Source organism: Rana temporaria, chromosome 2, assembly GCF_905171775.1.
Source record: "Rana temporaria chromosome 2, aRanTem1.1, whole genome shotgun sequence".
Lineage (NCBI taxonomy): Eukaryota > Metazoa > Chordata > Amphibia > Anura > Ranidae > Rana > Rana temporaria.
In genome coordinates this window covers 386,522,323-386,535,448 of record NC_053490.1, presented here as the reverse complement: position 1 = coordinate 386,535,448, position 13,126 = coordinate 386,522,323, and positions in this window count along the sequence as shown.

Sequence of the window (13,126 nt, the reverse complement as noted above, 5' to 3'; positions counted from 1 at the left end):
TTTACTGAGGTTATCTGTAAAAAGCGTGAATATAATTTAGAGTGATCTTGTGCATAGCCTGTAATATCCCATACACAAAGTGAATCATAAATAGTGACAAATTTAGTAAATATATAAAGTGAAGTCCATTAGTATAATTCATCCAATGTTCAAAATGGTGAAGATGGTGCTAAACAGTTTAGCAGGGCAATAACTTCTCTGCAGGATGTGGAAACCTTGCAAAAACGATCTGAACAAATGAATGGGGTGGGCAAATACATGGCAAATGAGGTTCATTGTAGAAAAATTTAAAATAATGCATTTGGGTGGCAAAAATACAAATGTAATTTATAAACTGAGGGGAGAACCTCTGGTGGAATCTAGGATGGAAAAGGACCTGGGGGTCCTAGTAGATGATAGGCTCAGCAATGGCATGCAATGCCAAGCTGCTGCCAACAAAGCAAACAGAATATTGGCATGCATTAAAAAAGGGATTAACTCCAGAGAAAAAAACGATAATTCTTCCTCTCTACAAGACTCTGGTACGGAAGGATGTACTGGAAATAGAGAGGGCCAGATTCTCGTAGATCCGCGTATCTTTGCGCGGGCGTAACGTATCCGATTTACGTTACGCCTCCGCAACTTAGACGGGCAAGTGCTGTATTCTCAAAGCACTTGCTCCGTAAGTTGCGGCGGCGTAGCGTAAATCGGTCGTCGTAAGCCTGCCTAATTCAAATTTTGAACAGGGGTGTGTGAGTTATGTAAAATAACCATGACTCGACGTAATTGACGTTTTTCACGAACAGCACAGTGTGCATTGCTCCTAATTCCCTGCAAGGACGTATTGGTTTTGACGTGAACGTAAATTACGTCCAGCCCCATTCACGGACGGGTTACGCAAACGAGGTAAAAGAGACTTGCGCCTGTCGGATCGAAGGGAAATCTATGCGTAACTGATTCTAAGAATCAGGCGCATAGATACGACGGCGCAACTCAGAGATACGACGGCGTATCTGGAGAGTGCAAAGGGCAACAAAGCTAATAAAGGGTCTGGAGGATATTAGTTATGAGGAAAGATTGCGAACACTGAACTTAACACTGAACTTATTCTCTCTGGAGAAGAGACGCTTAAGAGGGGATATGATTTCAATTTACAAATACCATACTGGTGACCCCACAATAGGTATATACGCTTTTCGTGGAAGGGAGTTTAACCACTTAAGGACCGGCTCCTGCACATATACGTCGGCAGAATGGCACGGCTGGGCACAAGCACGTCCTCTTTAAGTGCCCAGCCGTGGGTCGCAGGCGCGCGCCCGCGACCCGATCCGAAGCTCCGTGACCGGAGTCCCGCGATCAGTCCCCGGAGCTGAAGAACGAGGAGAGCTGTGTGTAAGCACAGCTTCACCGTTCTTCACTGTGGCGCTGTCATTGATCGTGTGTTCCCTCATATAGGGAAACACGATCAATGATGTCACACGTCCAGCCCCGCCCCCCTACAGTTAGAAACACATATGAGGTCACACTTAACCCCTTCAGCACCCCCTAGTGGTTAACTCCCAAACGGCAATTGTCATTTTCACAGTAAACAATGCATTTTTATAGCATTTTTTGCTGTGAAAATGACAATTTTCCCGCGGATGTATTCCGTGCGGATTTCGATCTGATGTACAGCCATCAGATCCAAATCCACCAGAGGATTTATCCGCTGGAAACGGTCCGGCGGACCGTTTCCAGCGGATATCCTCTCGTGTGTACGGGGCCTAAGAGCGGCAAGGATGTGCAATTCCTTTCCACAGGCGGTGGTCTCAGCGGGGAGCATCGATGGTTTCAAGAAACTATTAGATAAGCACCTGAATGACCACAGCATACAGGGATATACAAGCTAATCATAGGTGTGCACAGCCTGTTGCATTAGGGTGTGCACCCCAAATGTTTTAAAACATGGATGGTGTCAGTGGAGCAGTGGTTGATGTCAGTAGGGCCGTGGACAGTGTCGGTGGCTTTTTATTTTTATAATTTTATTATTTTTATTTTTTACAATTTTTTTAGGAGCCCTGTTCAGGGGCATTGGTGCAATATCAGCAGGGGGAATCTGCACCTCAAGCGGTGATTAGGGTGTGCCCAGACACCCCCTGCGCACGCCTATGAAGGTAATACTGACATATAATCACACACATAGGTTGGACTTGATGGACTTGTGTCTTTTTTCAACCTCACCTACTATGTAACTATATGTAATGGACTTCACTTTATATATTTAATTAATTTGTCAATATTTATGATTCACTTTGTGTATGGGATATTACAGGATATGCGTAAGATCACTGTAAATTATATTCATGTTTACACTTTTAGGTTTTGCAGCAGTCCAACTTTTTAAATTTAAATTTTCACTTATATTTAGTAGCGCAGAGGATGCAGCATGTCAAAGTGGCGGACCCCTGATTTTGATTATGAGAATGAATACATGGGGCCAGATTCACATACATTTGCGGCGGCGTAACGTATGTCACTTACGTTACACCGCCACAAGTTTTCAGCGCAAGTGCTTGATTCACAAAGCACTTGCCTGTAAACTTGCGGCGGCGTAGCGTAAAGCCGTCCGGCGCAAGCCCGCCTAATTCAAATGGGGCGTGTATCATTTAAATGATATACACATATATCATTTAAATGATATATGCAGGACCTCTTCGTCAGGTATCTTTTGCCTGACGAAGAGGTCCTGCGCGACCTCGAAACGTTGCTTTTTCTGGATCGCTAACATGCATTAAATTTTTGGACGTTTTTTAAATGATCCTTGGTGTGCTGGCGAATATGTGTATATGATTTGCTTTCCGGTTCCCAGACGGTAATCGTTTCAGCACCCTTTTACTTATTGGCCATTTCCTGGAAGGTGTGCAATTGGAATATTTTTGACTATCATTTAAATTAGGCGCGTTCCCGCACCGAACGTACTGCGCATGCTCCGTTTTGAAATTTCCCGCCGTGCTTTGCGCGAAATGACGTCGCACCAACGTAATTTTTTGAACGGCGACGTGCGTTACGTCCTTTCCTATTCCCGGACGTCTTACGCCAAAAAAAATTTTTAATTTGACGCGGGAACGACGGCCATACTTTAACATGGGCTGTCTATTTTTACACCACCTAAATAGCAATCGCAACTTTACGACGGGAAAAGCCGACTAGCGACGACGTAAGAGAATGCGACGAACGCGCGTACCTTCGTGGATCACCGTAAACAGCTAATTAGCATACCCGACGCGGAAAACGACGCGAACTCTACCCAGCAGGCGCCGAAGTATTGCATCCTAAGATCCGAAGGCGTACGAAGCCGTACGCCTGTCGGATCTTAGCCAAATGCCGTCGTATCTTTGTTTGGGAATTCAAAATAAAGATACGACGCGGTGAGAAAGTTCCTTAAAAAAATCAAAAGAAATATTAAATAGTCCAAAAGAAACTCCCAATGCTCAAACCCAGTGAATCTGCGTTAAAGTGCTCCTTTAGCCACCATAAACAAGCGTGTGATAAAGTGCCTGCTTACCAAATAGACATGACCCCCTTTTCTCAAAAGAAGGCAAGTACTGTACATGGTTTACTACCGCTTTAACATTTCCTTTGATTTAAGGCACTTTATCACTGTTCACTGCCTTTTGATGAATTTTTATCTATGCACATTTGTTTTTAAAGCAGCACTTTTTTATATGCACATTTAATGGGAGTGATACTATCTCGGATGTGTCTGCAGCTTTAGATCCATTTAAATTTAATTTATAGCACATTTGCACATTTTTTCATTTTGTTTATACATAGGGCCTGATTTACTAAGCTATGTGCGCTGCGCTGGTTCATGCATTAATTAGTACTCCGGGTGGAGGCTTAATCAGGCGCATGAACCAGCGTAGCAGCCGGCGCATTGAAACTAATATGTAAAGCCGCGCCGAACTCCCTATAGAAGTCTATGGGAGAAATCAAAAGTGTTCATTTTAAAGGCTAATCTGCAAGTTTTGTCCTAAAAAGTGTTTGGGGACCTCAGTCCTGCCCCAGGGAACATGTATCAATGCTTTTTTTATTTTTTAAAACGGCCGTTTTTTCGGGAGCAGTGAAATTAATAATTCTTAAAGTGAAACAATAAAAGTGAAATATTCCTTTAAATTTCGTACCTAGGGGGGGTGTAATGTCAGCATGTGAAATAGCGCATTTTTCCCGCACTTAGAACTCCCCCTGCACAAAGTGACATTCTGAAGGAAAAAAGTCATTTAAAAATTCACACGCGGCTATAATGAATTGTCGGCTCTGACAATTCTAAAGGGATTCATTCATAAAACAAACAAAAAAATGTGTAGGGGTTCCCCCAAATTAAATTACCAGGCCCTTCAGGTCTGGAATGGATATTAAGGGGAACCCCGCCGTAAAAACCAAAAAAAAAAAAACACGTGCGGTTCCCGGCAAATATCCATTCCAGACCCTTCAGGTCTGGTGTGGATTTTAAGGGGAACTCCACCCCAAATTGAAAAAAAAAATGGCGTGGAGTCCCCCTAAAAATCCACACCAGACCCTTATCCGAGCACGTTGACCTGGCCGGCCGCAGAAAAGAGGGGGGGACAGAGTGCGGCCCCCCCCCTCTCCTGAACCGCACCAGGCCACATGCCCTCAACATGGGGAGGATGTCCCCATGTTGATGGGGACAAGGGTCTCATCCCCACAACCCTTGCCCGGTGGTTGTGGGGGTATGCGGGCGGGAGGTTTATCAGAATCTGGAAGACCCCTTTAACAAAGGGGACCCCCAGATCCTGACCCCCCCCCTGTGTGAAATGGTAATGGGGTACATTGTACCTCTACCATTTCACCCCCAAAAAAATGTCAAAGTGATAAAAATGACAGTAGCCGGTTTTTGACAAATCTTTTAATAAAGTCTTCTTTTCTTCTTTCCTTCGGGGTTCTTCCGCTGCTTCTTCTCGTCCACATCTTGCCCGACGTCTTCTTCTATCTTCTCAGTCCGTCCTTCCGCCTTCTGGTCCTGCATCTTGCCCGTTGTCTTCTCCGTCCGCCTCCTCGTCCGCATCTTGGGTCTTCTGCGGTCTTCTTCTCGGTCCGCCGCCTTCTCGTCCCCTGCGTTTGAATTGTAATTGGCCGCCGTTTTCCCGCTCCTGGGACCCGCCCCCCTCTGACGCCACAAGTAAACTCCTTAGAAGGTCATGTGCGTCAGAGGGGGCGGGGTCACATGAGTGTGACACGGCGGGAACTTCTTCTCCGGGCGGCGCGATTGAAATTGAATTCCCCCGCTGTGTGACGCTCTGCGACCCCGCCCCCCTCTGACGCACATGACCTTCTAAGGAGTTTACTTGTGGCGTCAGAGGGGGGCGGGTCCCAGGAGCGGGAAAACGGCGGCCAATTACAATTCAAACGCAGGGGACGAGAAGGCGGCGGACCGAGAAGAAGACCGCAGAAGACCCAAGATGCGGACGAGGAGGCGGACGGAGAAGACAACGGGCAAGATGCGGGACCAGAAGGCGGAAGGACGGACGGAGAAGATAGAAGAAGACGTCGGGCAAGATGTGGACGAGAAGAAGCAGCGGAAGAACCCCGAAGGAAAGAAGAAAAGAAGACTTTATTAAAAGATTTGTCAAAAACCGGCTACTGTCATTTTTATCACTTTGACATTTTTTTTGTGGTGAAATGGTAGAGGTACAATGTACCCCATTACCATTTCACACAGGGGGGGGGGGTCAGGATCTGGGGGTCCCCTTTGTTAAAGGGGTCTTCCAGATTCTGATAAACCTCCCGCCCGCATACCCCCACAACCACCGGGCAAGGGTTGTGGGGATGAGACCCTTGTCCCCATCAACATGGGGACATCCTCCCCATGTTGAGGGCATGTGGCCTGGTGCGGTTCAGGAGAGGGGGGGGGGCCGCACTCTGTCCCCCCCTCTTTTCTGCGGCCGGCCAGGTCAACGTGCTCGGATAAGGGTCTGGTGTGGATTTTTAGGGGGACTCCACGCCATTTTTTTTTTCAATTTGGGGTGGAGTTCCCCTTAAAATCCACACCAGACCTGAAGGGTCTGGAATGGATATTTGCCGGGAACCGCACGTCTTTTTTTTTGGGGTTTTTACGGCGGGGTTCCCCTTAATATCCATTCCAGACCTGAAGGGCCTGGTAATTTAATTTGGAGGGACCCCCTTTTTTTTTTTTTTTTTAATGAGCAATGACTCTATTCTTTATAGCCATGAGTACTTTAACCACTTGCCCACCGGGTTAATTCTGGCACTTCTCTCCTTCATGTGAAAATCACAATTTTTTGGCTAGAAAATTAATCAGAACCCCCAAACATTATATATTTTTTTTTAGCAGACATCCTAGGGAATAAAATGGCAGTCATTGCAATACTTTTTGTCACACCGTATTTGCGCAGCGGTCTTACAAGCGCACTTTTTTTGGATAAAAATCACTTTTTTGAATTAAAAAATAAGACAACAATACATTTTGCCCAATTTTTTTCTATATTGTGAAAGATAATGTTACGCCGAGTAAAATGATACCCAACATGTCACGCTTAAAAATTGCGCCCGCTCGTGGCATGGCGTCAAACTTTTACCCTTTAAAAAACTCGATAGGCGACGTTTAAAAAATTCTACAGGTTGCATTTTTTGAGTTGCAGAGTAGGTCTAGGGCTAGAATTATTGCTCTCACTCTAACGATCGCGGCGATACCTCACTTGTGTGGTTTGAATACTGTTTTCATATGCGGGCGCTACTCGCGTATGCGTTTGCTTCTGTGCGCGAGCTCGTCGCGACGGGGCGCTTTAAAATTTTTTTTTGGGGTTTTCTTATTTATTTTTATTTAGTTTTATAATGTTTTACACTGAAATAAAAAAATAAAAAAAAAATGATCAGTTTTCTTCCTATTACAAGGAATGTAAACATCCCTTGTAATAGGACTAGTGTGTGACAGGTCCTCTTTATGGAGAGAGGCGGGGTCAATAAGGCTGGAAAGCATGGTATTGAAAAAAAAAAAAAATAGATCTCATGCTTTCAGCTGCAATCATGTTCGTTCACCACAGTGGTGTAGTGTATAGCACTTTGACCTAGCAGCAAAAGAGTCGTTGGTTCGAATCCCGCCCGTGACAGCATCTGCATGGAGTTTGCATGTTCTCCCTGTGCCTGCGTGGGTTTCCTCCCACAATATAAAAACACGCTGTAAATCGGTTCCGGTCTAAATAAGCCCTAATATGCAGTAGTATATTAAGGTTTGGTTCTGCCCTAGGCCTGACTACATATCTGCACCTCCTAATAGAAAAATGACCCACCCCTTCCTGTCAAGGTCACACCCTGTTTTTGTATAACCCCGCCCAGTAATTTTCAGGGGACCCACACACTAGTTCTGGGGGGGCACTGGATTCCCTTAACCACTTCCATACCAGGCACTTACGCACCTTCCCGCCCAAGCCAATTTTCAGCTTTCAACACTGTCGCACTTTGAATGGCAATTGCGCGGTCATACAACACTGTACCCAAACAAAATTGGCGTCCTTTTTTCCCCACAAATAGAGCTTTCTTTTGTTGTTATTTGATCACCTCTGCGTTTTTTTTTTGCGCAACAACTAAAAAAAGACTGCAAATTTTGAAACAAAAAAACCTTTTTCTTTTTTTAGGTTAATTTTTTTGTAAATAAGTTTTTCTCTTTCAATTACGGGCACTGATATGGCGGCACTGATGGGCCCCGATGAGATGGCACTGATGGACATCGATGAGGTAGTACTGACGGCACAGATGAGGTGGCATTGATTGGCGGCGCTGCTATGCGGCACTGATGGGCACTCATAGGCGGCACTGATGGGCGGCACAGATGGGCGGCACTTATGGGTGGCACTGATGGATACTTATGGGCGGCACTTATGGGTGGCACTGATGGATACTTATGGGTGGCACAGGTGGGCACTGATAGGTGGGCACTGTGCATTGATGGGCACTGTGGGGTGGCACTGATTTTCCCAGTCAGTGCCCATTTGTGGGCACTGATTGGCATCTTTTTTCTTATTTTTTAATGCTTTTTGTTTTTTTGTTCTATAATTTTTTTTTTTTTGCACACCCTGGTGGTCCAGGGTGGGCATCCCTGGTGGTCCAGTGTGGTGATCCGAGGGGGGGCTGCGCTGATAAACAATCAGCGCGAACGCCCCCTGTCAGGAGAGCCGCCGATCGGCTCTCCTATACTCGCGTCTGTAAGACGCGAGTGAGGAAGAGCCATCGATGGCTCTTCCTGTTTACATCGTGATCAGCCGTGATTGGACACGGCTGATCACGTGGTAAAGAGTCTCCGTCTCCGTGAGAGACTCTTTACCGAGATCGGAGATGCAGGGTGTCAGACTGACACCCCGCATCACCGATCGCCGCGCTGCGTGCCCCCACAGGCGCGTGCGGCATGAAATCCTGCAGGACGTCCTGTCAGGATTGTGTAACCACTTCCCGGACGTAAATCGGCCATAGGCTGGGCGGGAAGTGGTTAATTTGCATAGTTTTTCTCTCACTTCCTGTTTGGCTATGGGGCAGGAAGTGAAGGCAAATCTCCCCAATTGGACACAGATAATCCAAAATAAACTGACAGGGCCTATAACCCTCCCTCACTCTATCCCAAATTAAAGAAAATAAAACGTGTTGATTATAGTTCTAGTCAGGGGCGGACTGACCATTGAGTCACTCGGGCACTGCCCGAGGGCCCCATGCCACTAGGGGGCCCTATCCGGGTTGCCAGGCTCAGTAAAACCAGGGACAGTATGTAAAAATCTGTGTTTTTTTTAGATCTGTCCCTGATATGTCCGAAAATGACATGCTTTTAATGTGAATATCCCAAGATTTTAGCTGCCCGCCTCTGCACTACCTCCTGGCGTGGTGGTCATCTGTAAGCCAGAGGGGCCCCATAATCTTCTATTGCCCGGGGGCCCCATGAGTTGTCAGTCCGCCCCTGGTTCTAGTTTAAGCACAAATTTCATAGAGTTTTATTGAGAGCCCTAAGAAAATATAACCATGCCAATAGGCCAGGATAGAGCGTTGCTAATATGTAGGAATGTGTGTGTTAGAGCACCCCACCCAATGTTAACTAAAAAATTATTAATTTGCAAATAAGTATTATCTGCTCATTTTTTTGGGGATGTCTGCACCCCTGATAGTGACAACATTTGTGAGGTGTCTTCACCCTTTCTAATTCATTCACTTCCTGTCACATAGCCAAACAGGAAGTGAGGGTAAAACCTTACTAATATATTTTCTTGTGGACACAGATCAATCTAAATAGTTTCCCATTATGTAAATTGCACTCTAGCATTTTGCTGTGTACACCCCAAATTATTAGGGATCTTGGACTTTGGGGTCCATTTACTAAAGGCAAATCCACTCCTACAAGTGCAAAGCAAGGAAGAAAACAAAACAACTTTGCTTCTACAGGATTGGATGTTAAAACCATCAGTGCTTCCTCTCAGATTTTCAGCAACTATGCTTGTACTGCAGAGTGGCTTTGCCTTTACTAAACCCCAAACTAAATAATCATTTGGGGCAGGGATCCTCAAACTACGGCCCTCCAGCTGTTGTAGAACTACACATCCCATGAGGCCTTGTAATGCACTGACATTCACAGACATGACTAGGCATGATGGGAATTGTAGTTCCTGAACAACTGGAGGGCCGTAGTTTGAAGACCCATGATTTGGGGTGTACACAGCAGTGCTGGAGTGCAATTTGCTTAATGGGGACACTAGTTAGATTGACCGGTGTCCCCAAGAAATGACACTGGTAGGGTTTTAACCTCACTTCCTGTTCAGCTGTGTGACAGGAAGTGAAGCCAATTTTAAGAAAAGGGACACAAAGCTCAACACAAAAATAAAAAAACACAAAGCAGGGGTTCTAACACTCACTTGGCTTCCCTCAAACACCAACAATTTGAATAGGATTGCCTTGCGCTAGATTTAAGCACAGTGCTGTAAATCAGCACGTCAAGCCTGTCCACCAATAGCAAACCCCCCCCACAGGCCATGTTTGCAGGTTTTCCTTCATCTTGCACATGTGCTTTAAAATAGTCTGGACAGCAATTCTTGATAAGAGAAATCCCCAAAACATGTCCTGTCGGGGGTACTTGAGGGCTGAGGACCACTGCAGAATAAATAAAATACTTACCAGTTTTTGTCTTTAAAGTCAGGGAGAATAAACATGGCAAACATTTCATGATTACACACCAGGAAAGAAGCTTAGACAAAAATCACACATAATTTGTTAGGCCCAAACCTAGTTCAGCTGCAGCTGTCAACATATGTAGCATGAAAAAGTAACAAAAGACAAACTTAACAATTTTAAAGTAATTTTTATTGGTCAACAAAACAAGGAAAGCAAAAAAAGACAAACAAACAAAAATACATTTCAAAATTCTAATTAACCATAGCTTTACACATTTTTCATAAAATAAGGCCACATAGACAAATACATCAAAGTGAACATTATTTAAAAATAAACCAAAACCATTGGCAAAATAAAACAAAACCCATGCAACAAACCACATTTGTGTTTAGCAACAGCATTTCTGCCAGCCTGCCCCTTCTGAGGGCAGCTGAGGAATGATCGATCCAAGCTTTTTATAACAGTGCTAGTAATGAAGCAATTGAAATCACATGAACAAATTGCAGTCTCTAGTTTGGGTGAGCTTGTAATTGGGCACACCTGCAATTAACCCAAACCACGCTCTATGAGCATCCAATGAGTGTTTTTCACCTTTTAAAAAGAAAGGATATTTTTTTTCTAAGTGTTTGAGCATGCTCAGTTCATCACACATGTAGGAACCAAGCTGCAATGGAATGAGAGCTTTTTTTTTTTGTTTCCCCTGATCTGATGCTTTCCAGCCTGAAGGGGAGGTGTTAAAGACAGAAGTAAACACGCACATTTAATAATCTATTTGTGTGAAAAAAAAGGTTGCCAATTTAGTTTGGGAGCCACGTCGCACGACTGCGCAATTGTCAGTTAAAGCGACGCCGCGCCGAATCACAAAAACTTGCCCGGTCATTGACCAGAAATATGGTCCGGGCTCAAGTGGTTAAAAATTAACAAAACACAAAAGTGAGCCCAATTTTTGGGGATAATGTGAAAGATGATGTTACACTGAGTAAATAGATACCTTACATGTCACGCTTTACTATTGGAAACACTCCTGCAATGGGGCCAAAATGAATTCCGTGAATATCCCCATAGGCGACCTTTTATTTTTTTTTCCAGGTTACCAGTTTATAGTTACAAAGAAAGTCTAGTGGTAAAAGTATTGCTCTCGCTCTAACGCACGCGTCAATACCTCACATGTGTGGTTTGAACGATGTTTATATATGTGGGCGGGACTTGCGTAAGTCCCGCCCACATATGTAAAAATTCTTTTTACTTTTTGCTATAATAAATATCCCCAAAAATATATATTCAAAAAACTAAAAAACCCCTCAGTTTAGGCCGATACGTATTCTACATCTTTTTGGTTCCAAAAAATCGCAAATAGCGTTTAGTGTTTGGTTTTTGCAAAAGGTATAGCGTCTACAAATTTTTTTTTTTTGTTGTTTTAACTAGTTATTGGGGCGATCAGCGATTTTTATCGGTACTGCGACATTATGGCGGACACATCGAACACTTTTTTGGAACCATTGGCATTTTTCAGCGATCAGTGCTGTAAAAAATGCATTGCTTACTCAAAAAATGCCACTGGCAGGGAAGGGGTTAACACTAGGTGCGAGGGAGGGGTTAAATATGTTCCCTGGGTGTGTTCTAACTGTAGGGGGGGGGGATGGGACTGACATGTGTAAATGACAGATCGCTGTTCATGAAGGGGAACTCCAGACCCCCCCAAAAAAAATAAGGTGGGTTCCCTCCAGGTGCATACCAGGCTCTTAGGCTTGGTCTGGAACATAAGGGGTTAAACCGGGGCCCAAAAAAATAGCGTGCCCCCCCCCCCCCCAAGATCCAAACCAAGCCCTTATCCCAGGCACGCAGTCTGGTCAGACAGGAATGGGGGTGGGGACGAGCGAGCGCCCCCCTCCCTCCTGAGCCATACCAGACCACATGCCCTCAACATGGGGGAGTGTGTGCTGTGGGGGAGGGGGGCACTGCCCCCCCACCCCAAAGCACTCTTGCCCCCATGTCGATAGGGACAAGAGCCTCTTCCCGACAACCCTGGCCGTTGGTTGTCGGGGTATGCGGGCGGAGAGCTTATCAGAATCTGAGAGACCCCTTTAATAAAGGGGTCCCCAGATTCCGGCCCCCCACCCTATGTGAATGAGTATGGGGTACATCGTACCTCTACCCATTCACATGGGGGAAATGTAAAGTAAAAAAAAAACACCACACAGAATAAAATATTTTATTAATCTGCTCCGGAGCCCCCCCTTTCTTCTTTAGCTCTCTTAGAAGGGGGGGTTTCTTCTCTCCCGATCTTCCGCCGGGACCCTGGGCTTCGGTGATTTCTGCCGGGGGAGGGCGCCATCCCTCGGTCCTCTCCGGAGCCTTCCGCCGGATGCCCCCACCCCATTTAAGCTCTTTTTCATTAGGGAGGGGCATCCGGACTTCGGGGTCTTCTGCCGGGGGATGGCGCCTATCCCCCGGTCTTTCCGGTGCCTTCCGCCAGGGTTCCGGTCTTCCTGGTCTTCTGCCGGGGGTGCGCCAACTCCCCGGTCTTTTCTCTTCTGTCTTCTCTGCTCCCTCTTCTGCCTGGCTCCCCCGCGGAGCCAGGGCTTTCTTCCGTCTTCTTTCTTCTCTCTTCCTTCTTCTGCCTGTCTCCTCCGGGAGCACAGGGCTTGTCTGCGCTGTCTTCTCCCTTCTCTTCCATTGGATGTTGACACGACGAGGTTCCGCGCTGACATGCCGTGTCAGTGGCGGGCATGGACTTATATAGGGTAATGCCACCATGTGACCTCAACCCATGTGACATCACATTCCCTGGGCATGATGGGAATGTGATGTCACATGGGTTGAGGTCACATGGTGGCATTGCCCTATATAAGTCCATGCCCACTGCTCAGACGGCATTCCAACGCCGGACCTCGTCGTGTCAACATCCAATGGAAGAGAAGGGAGAAGACAGCGGAGACAAGCCCTGGGCTCCGCGGAGGAGACAGGCAGAAGAAGGAAGAGAGAA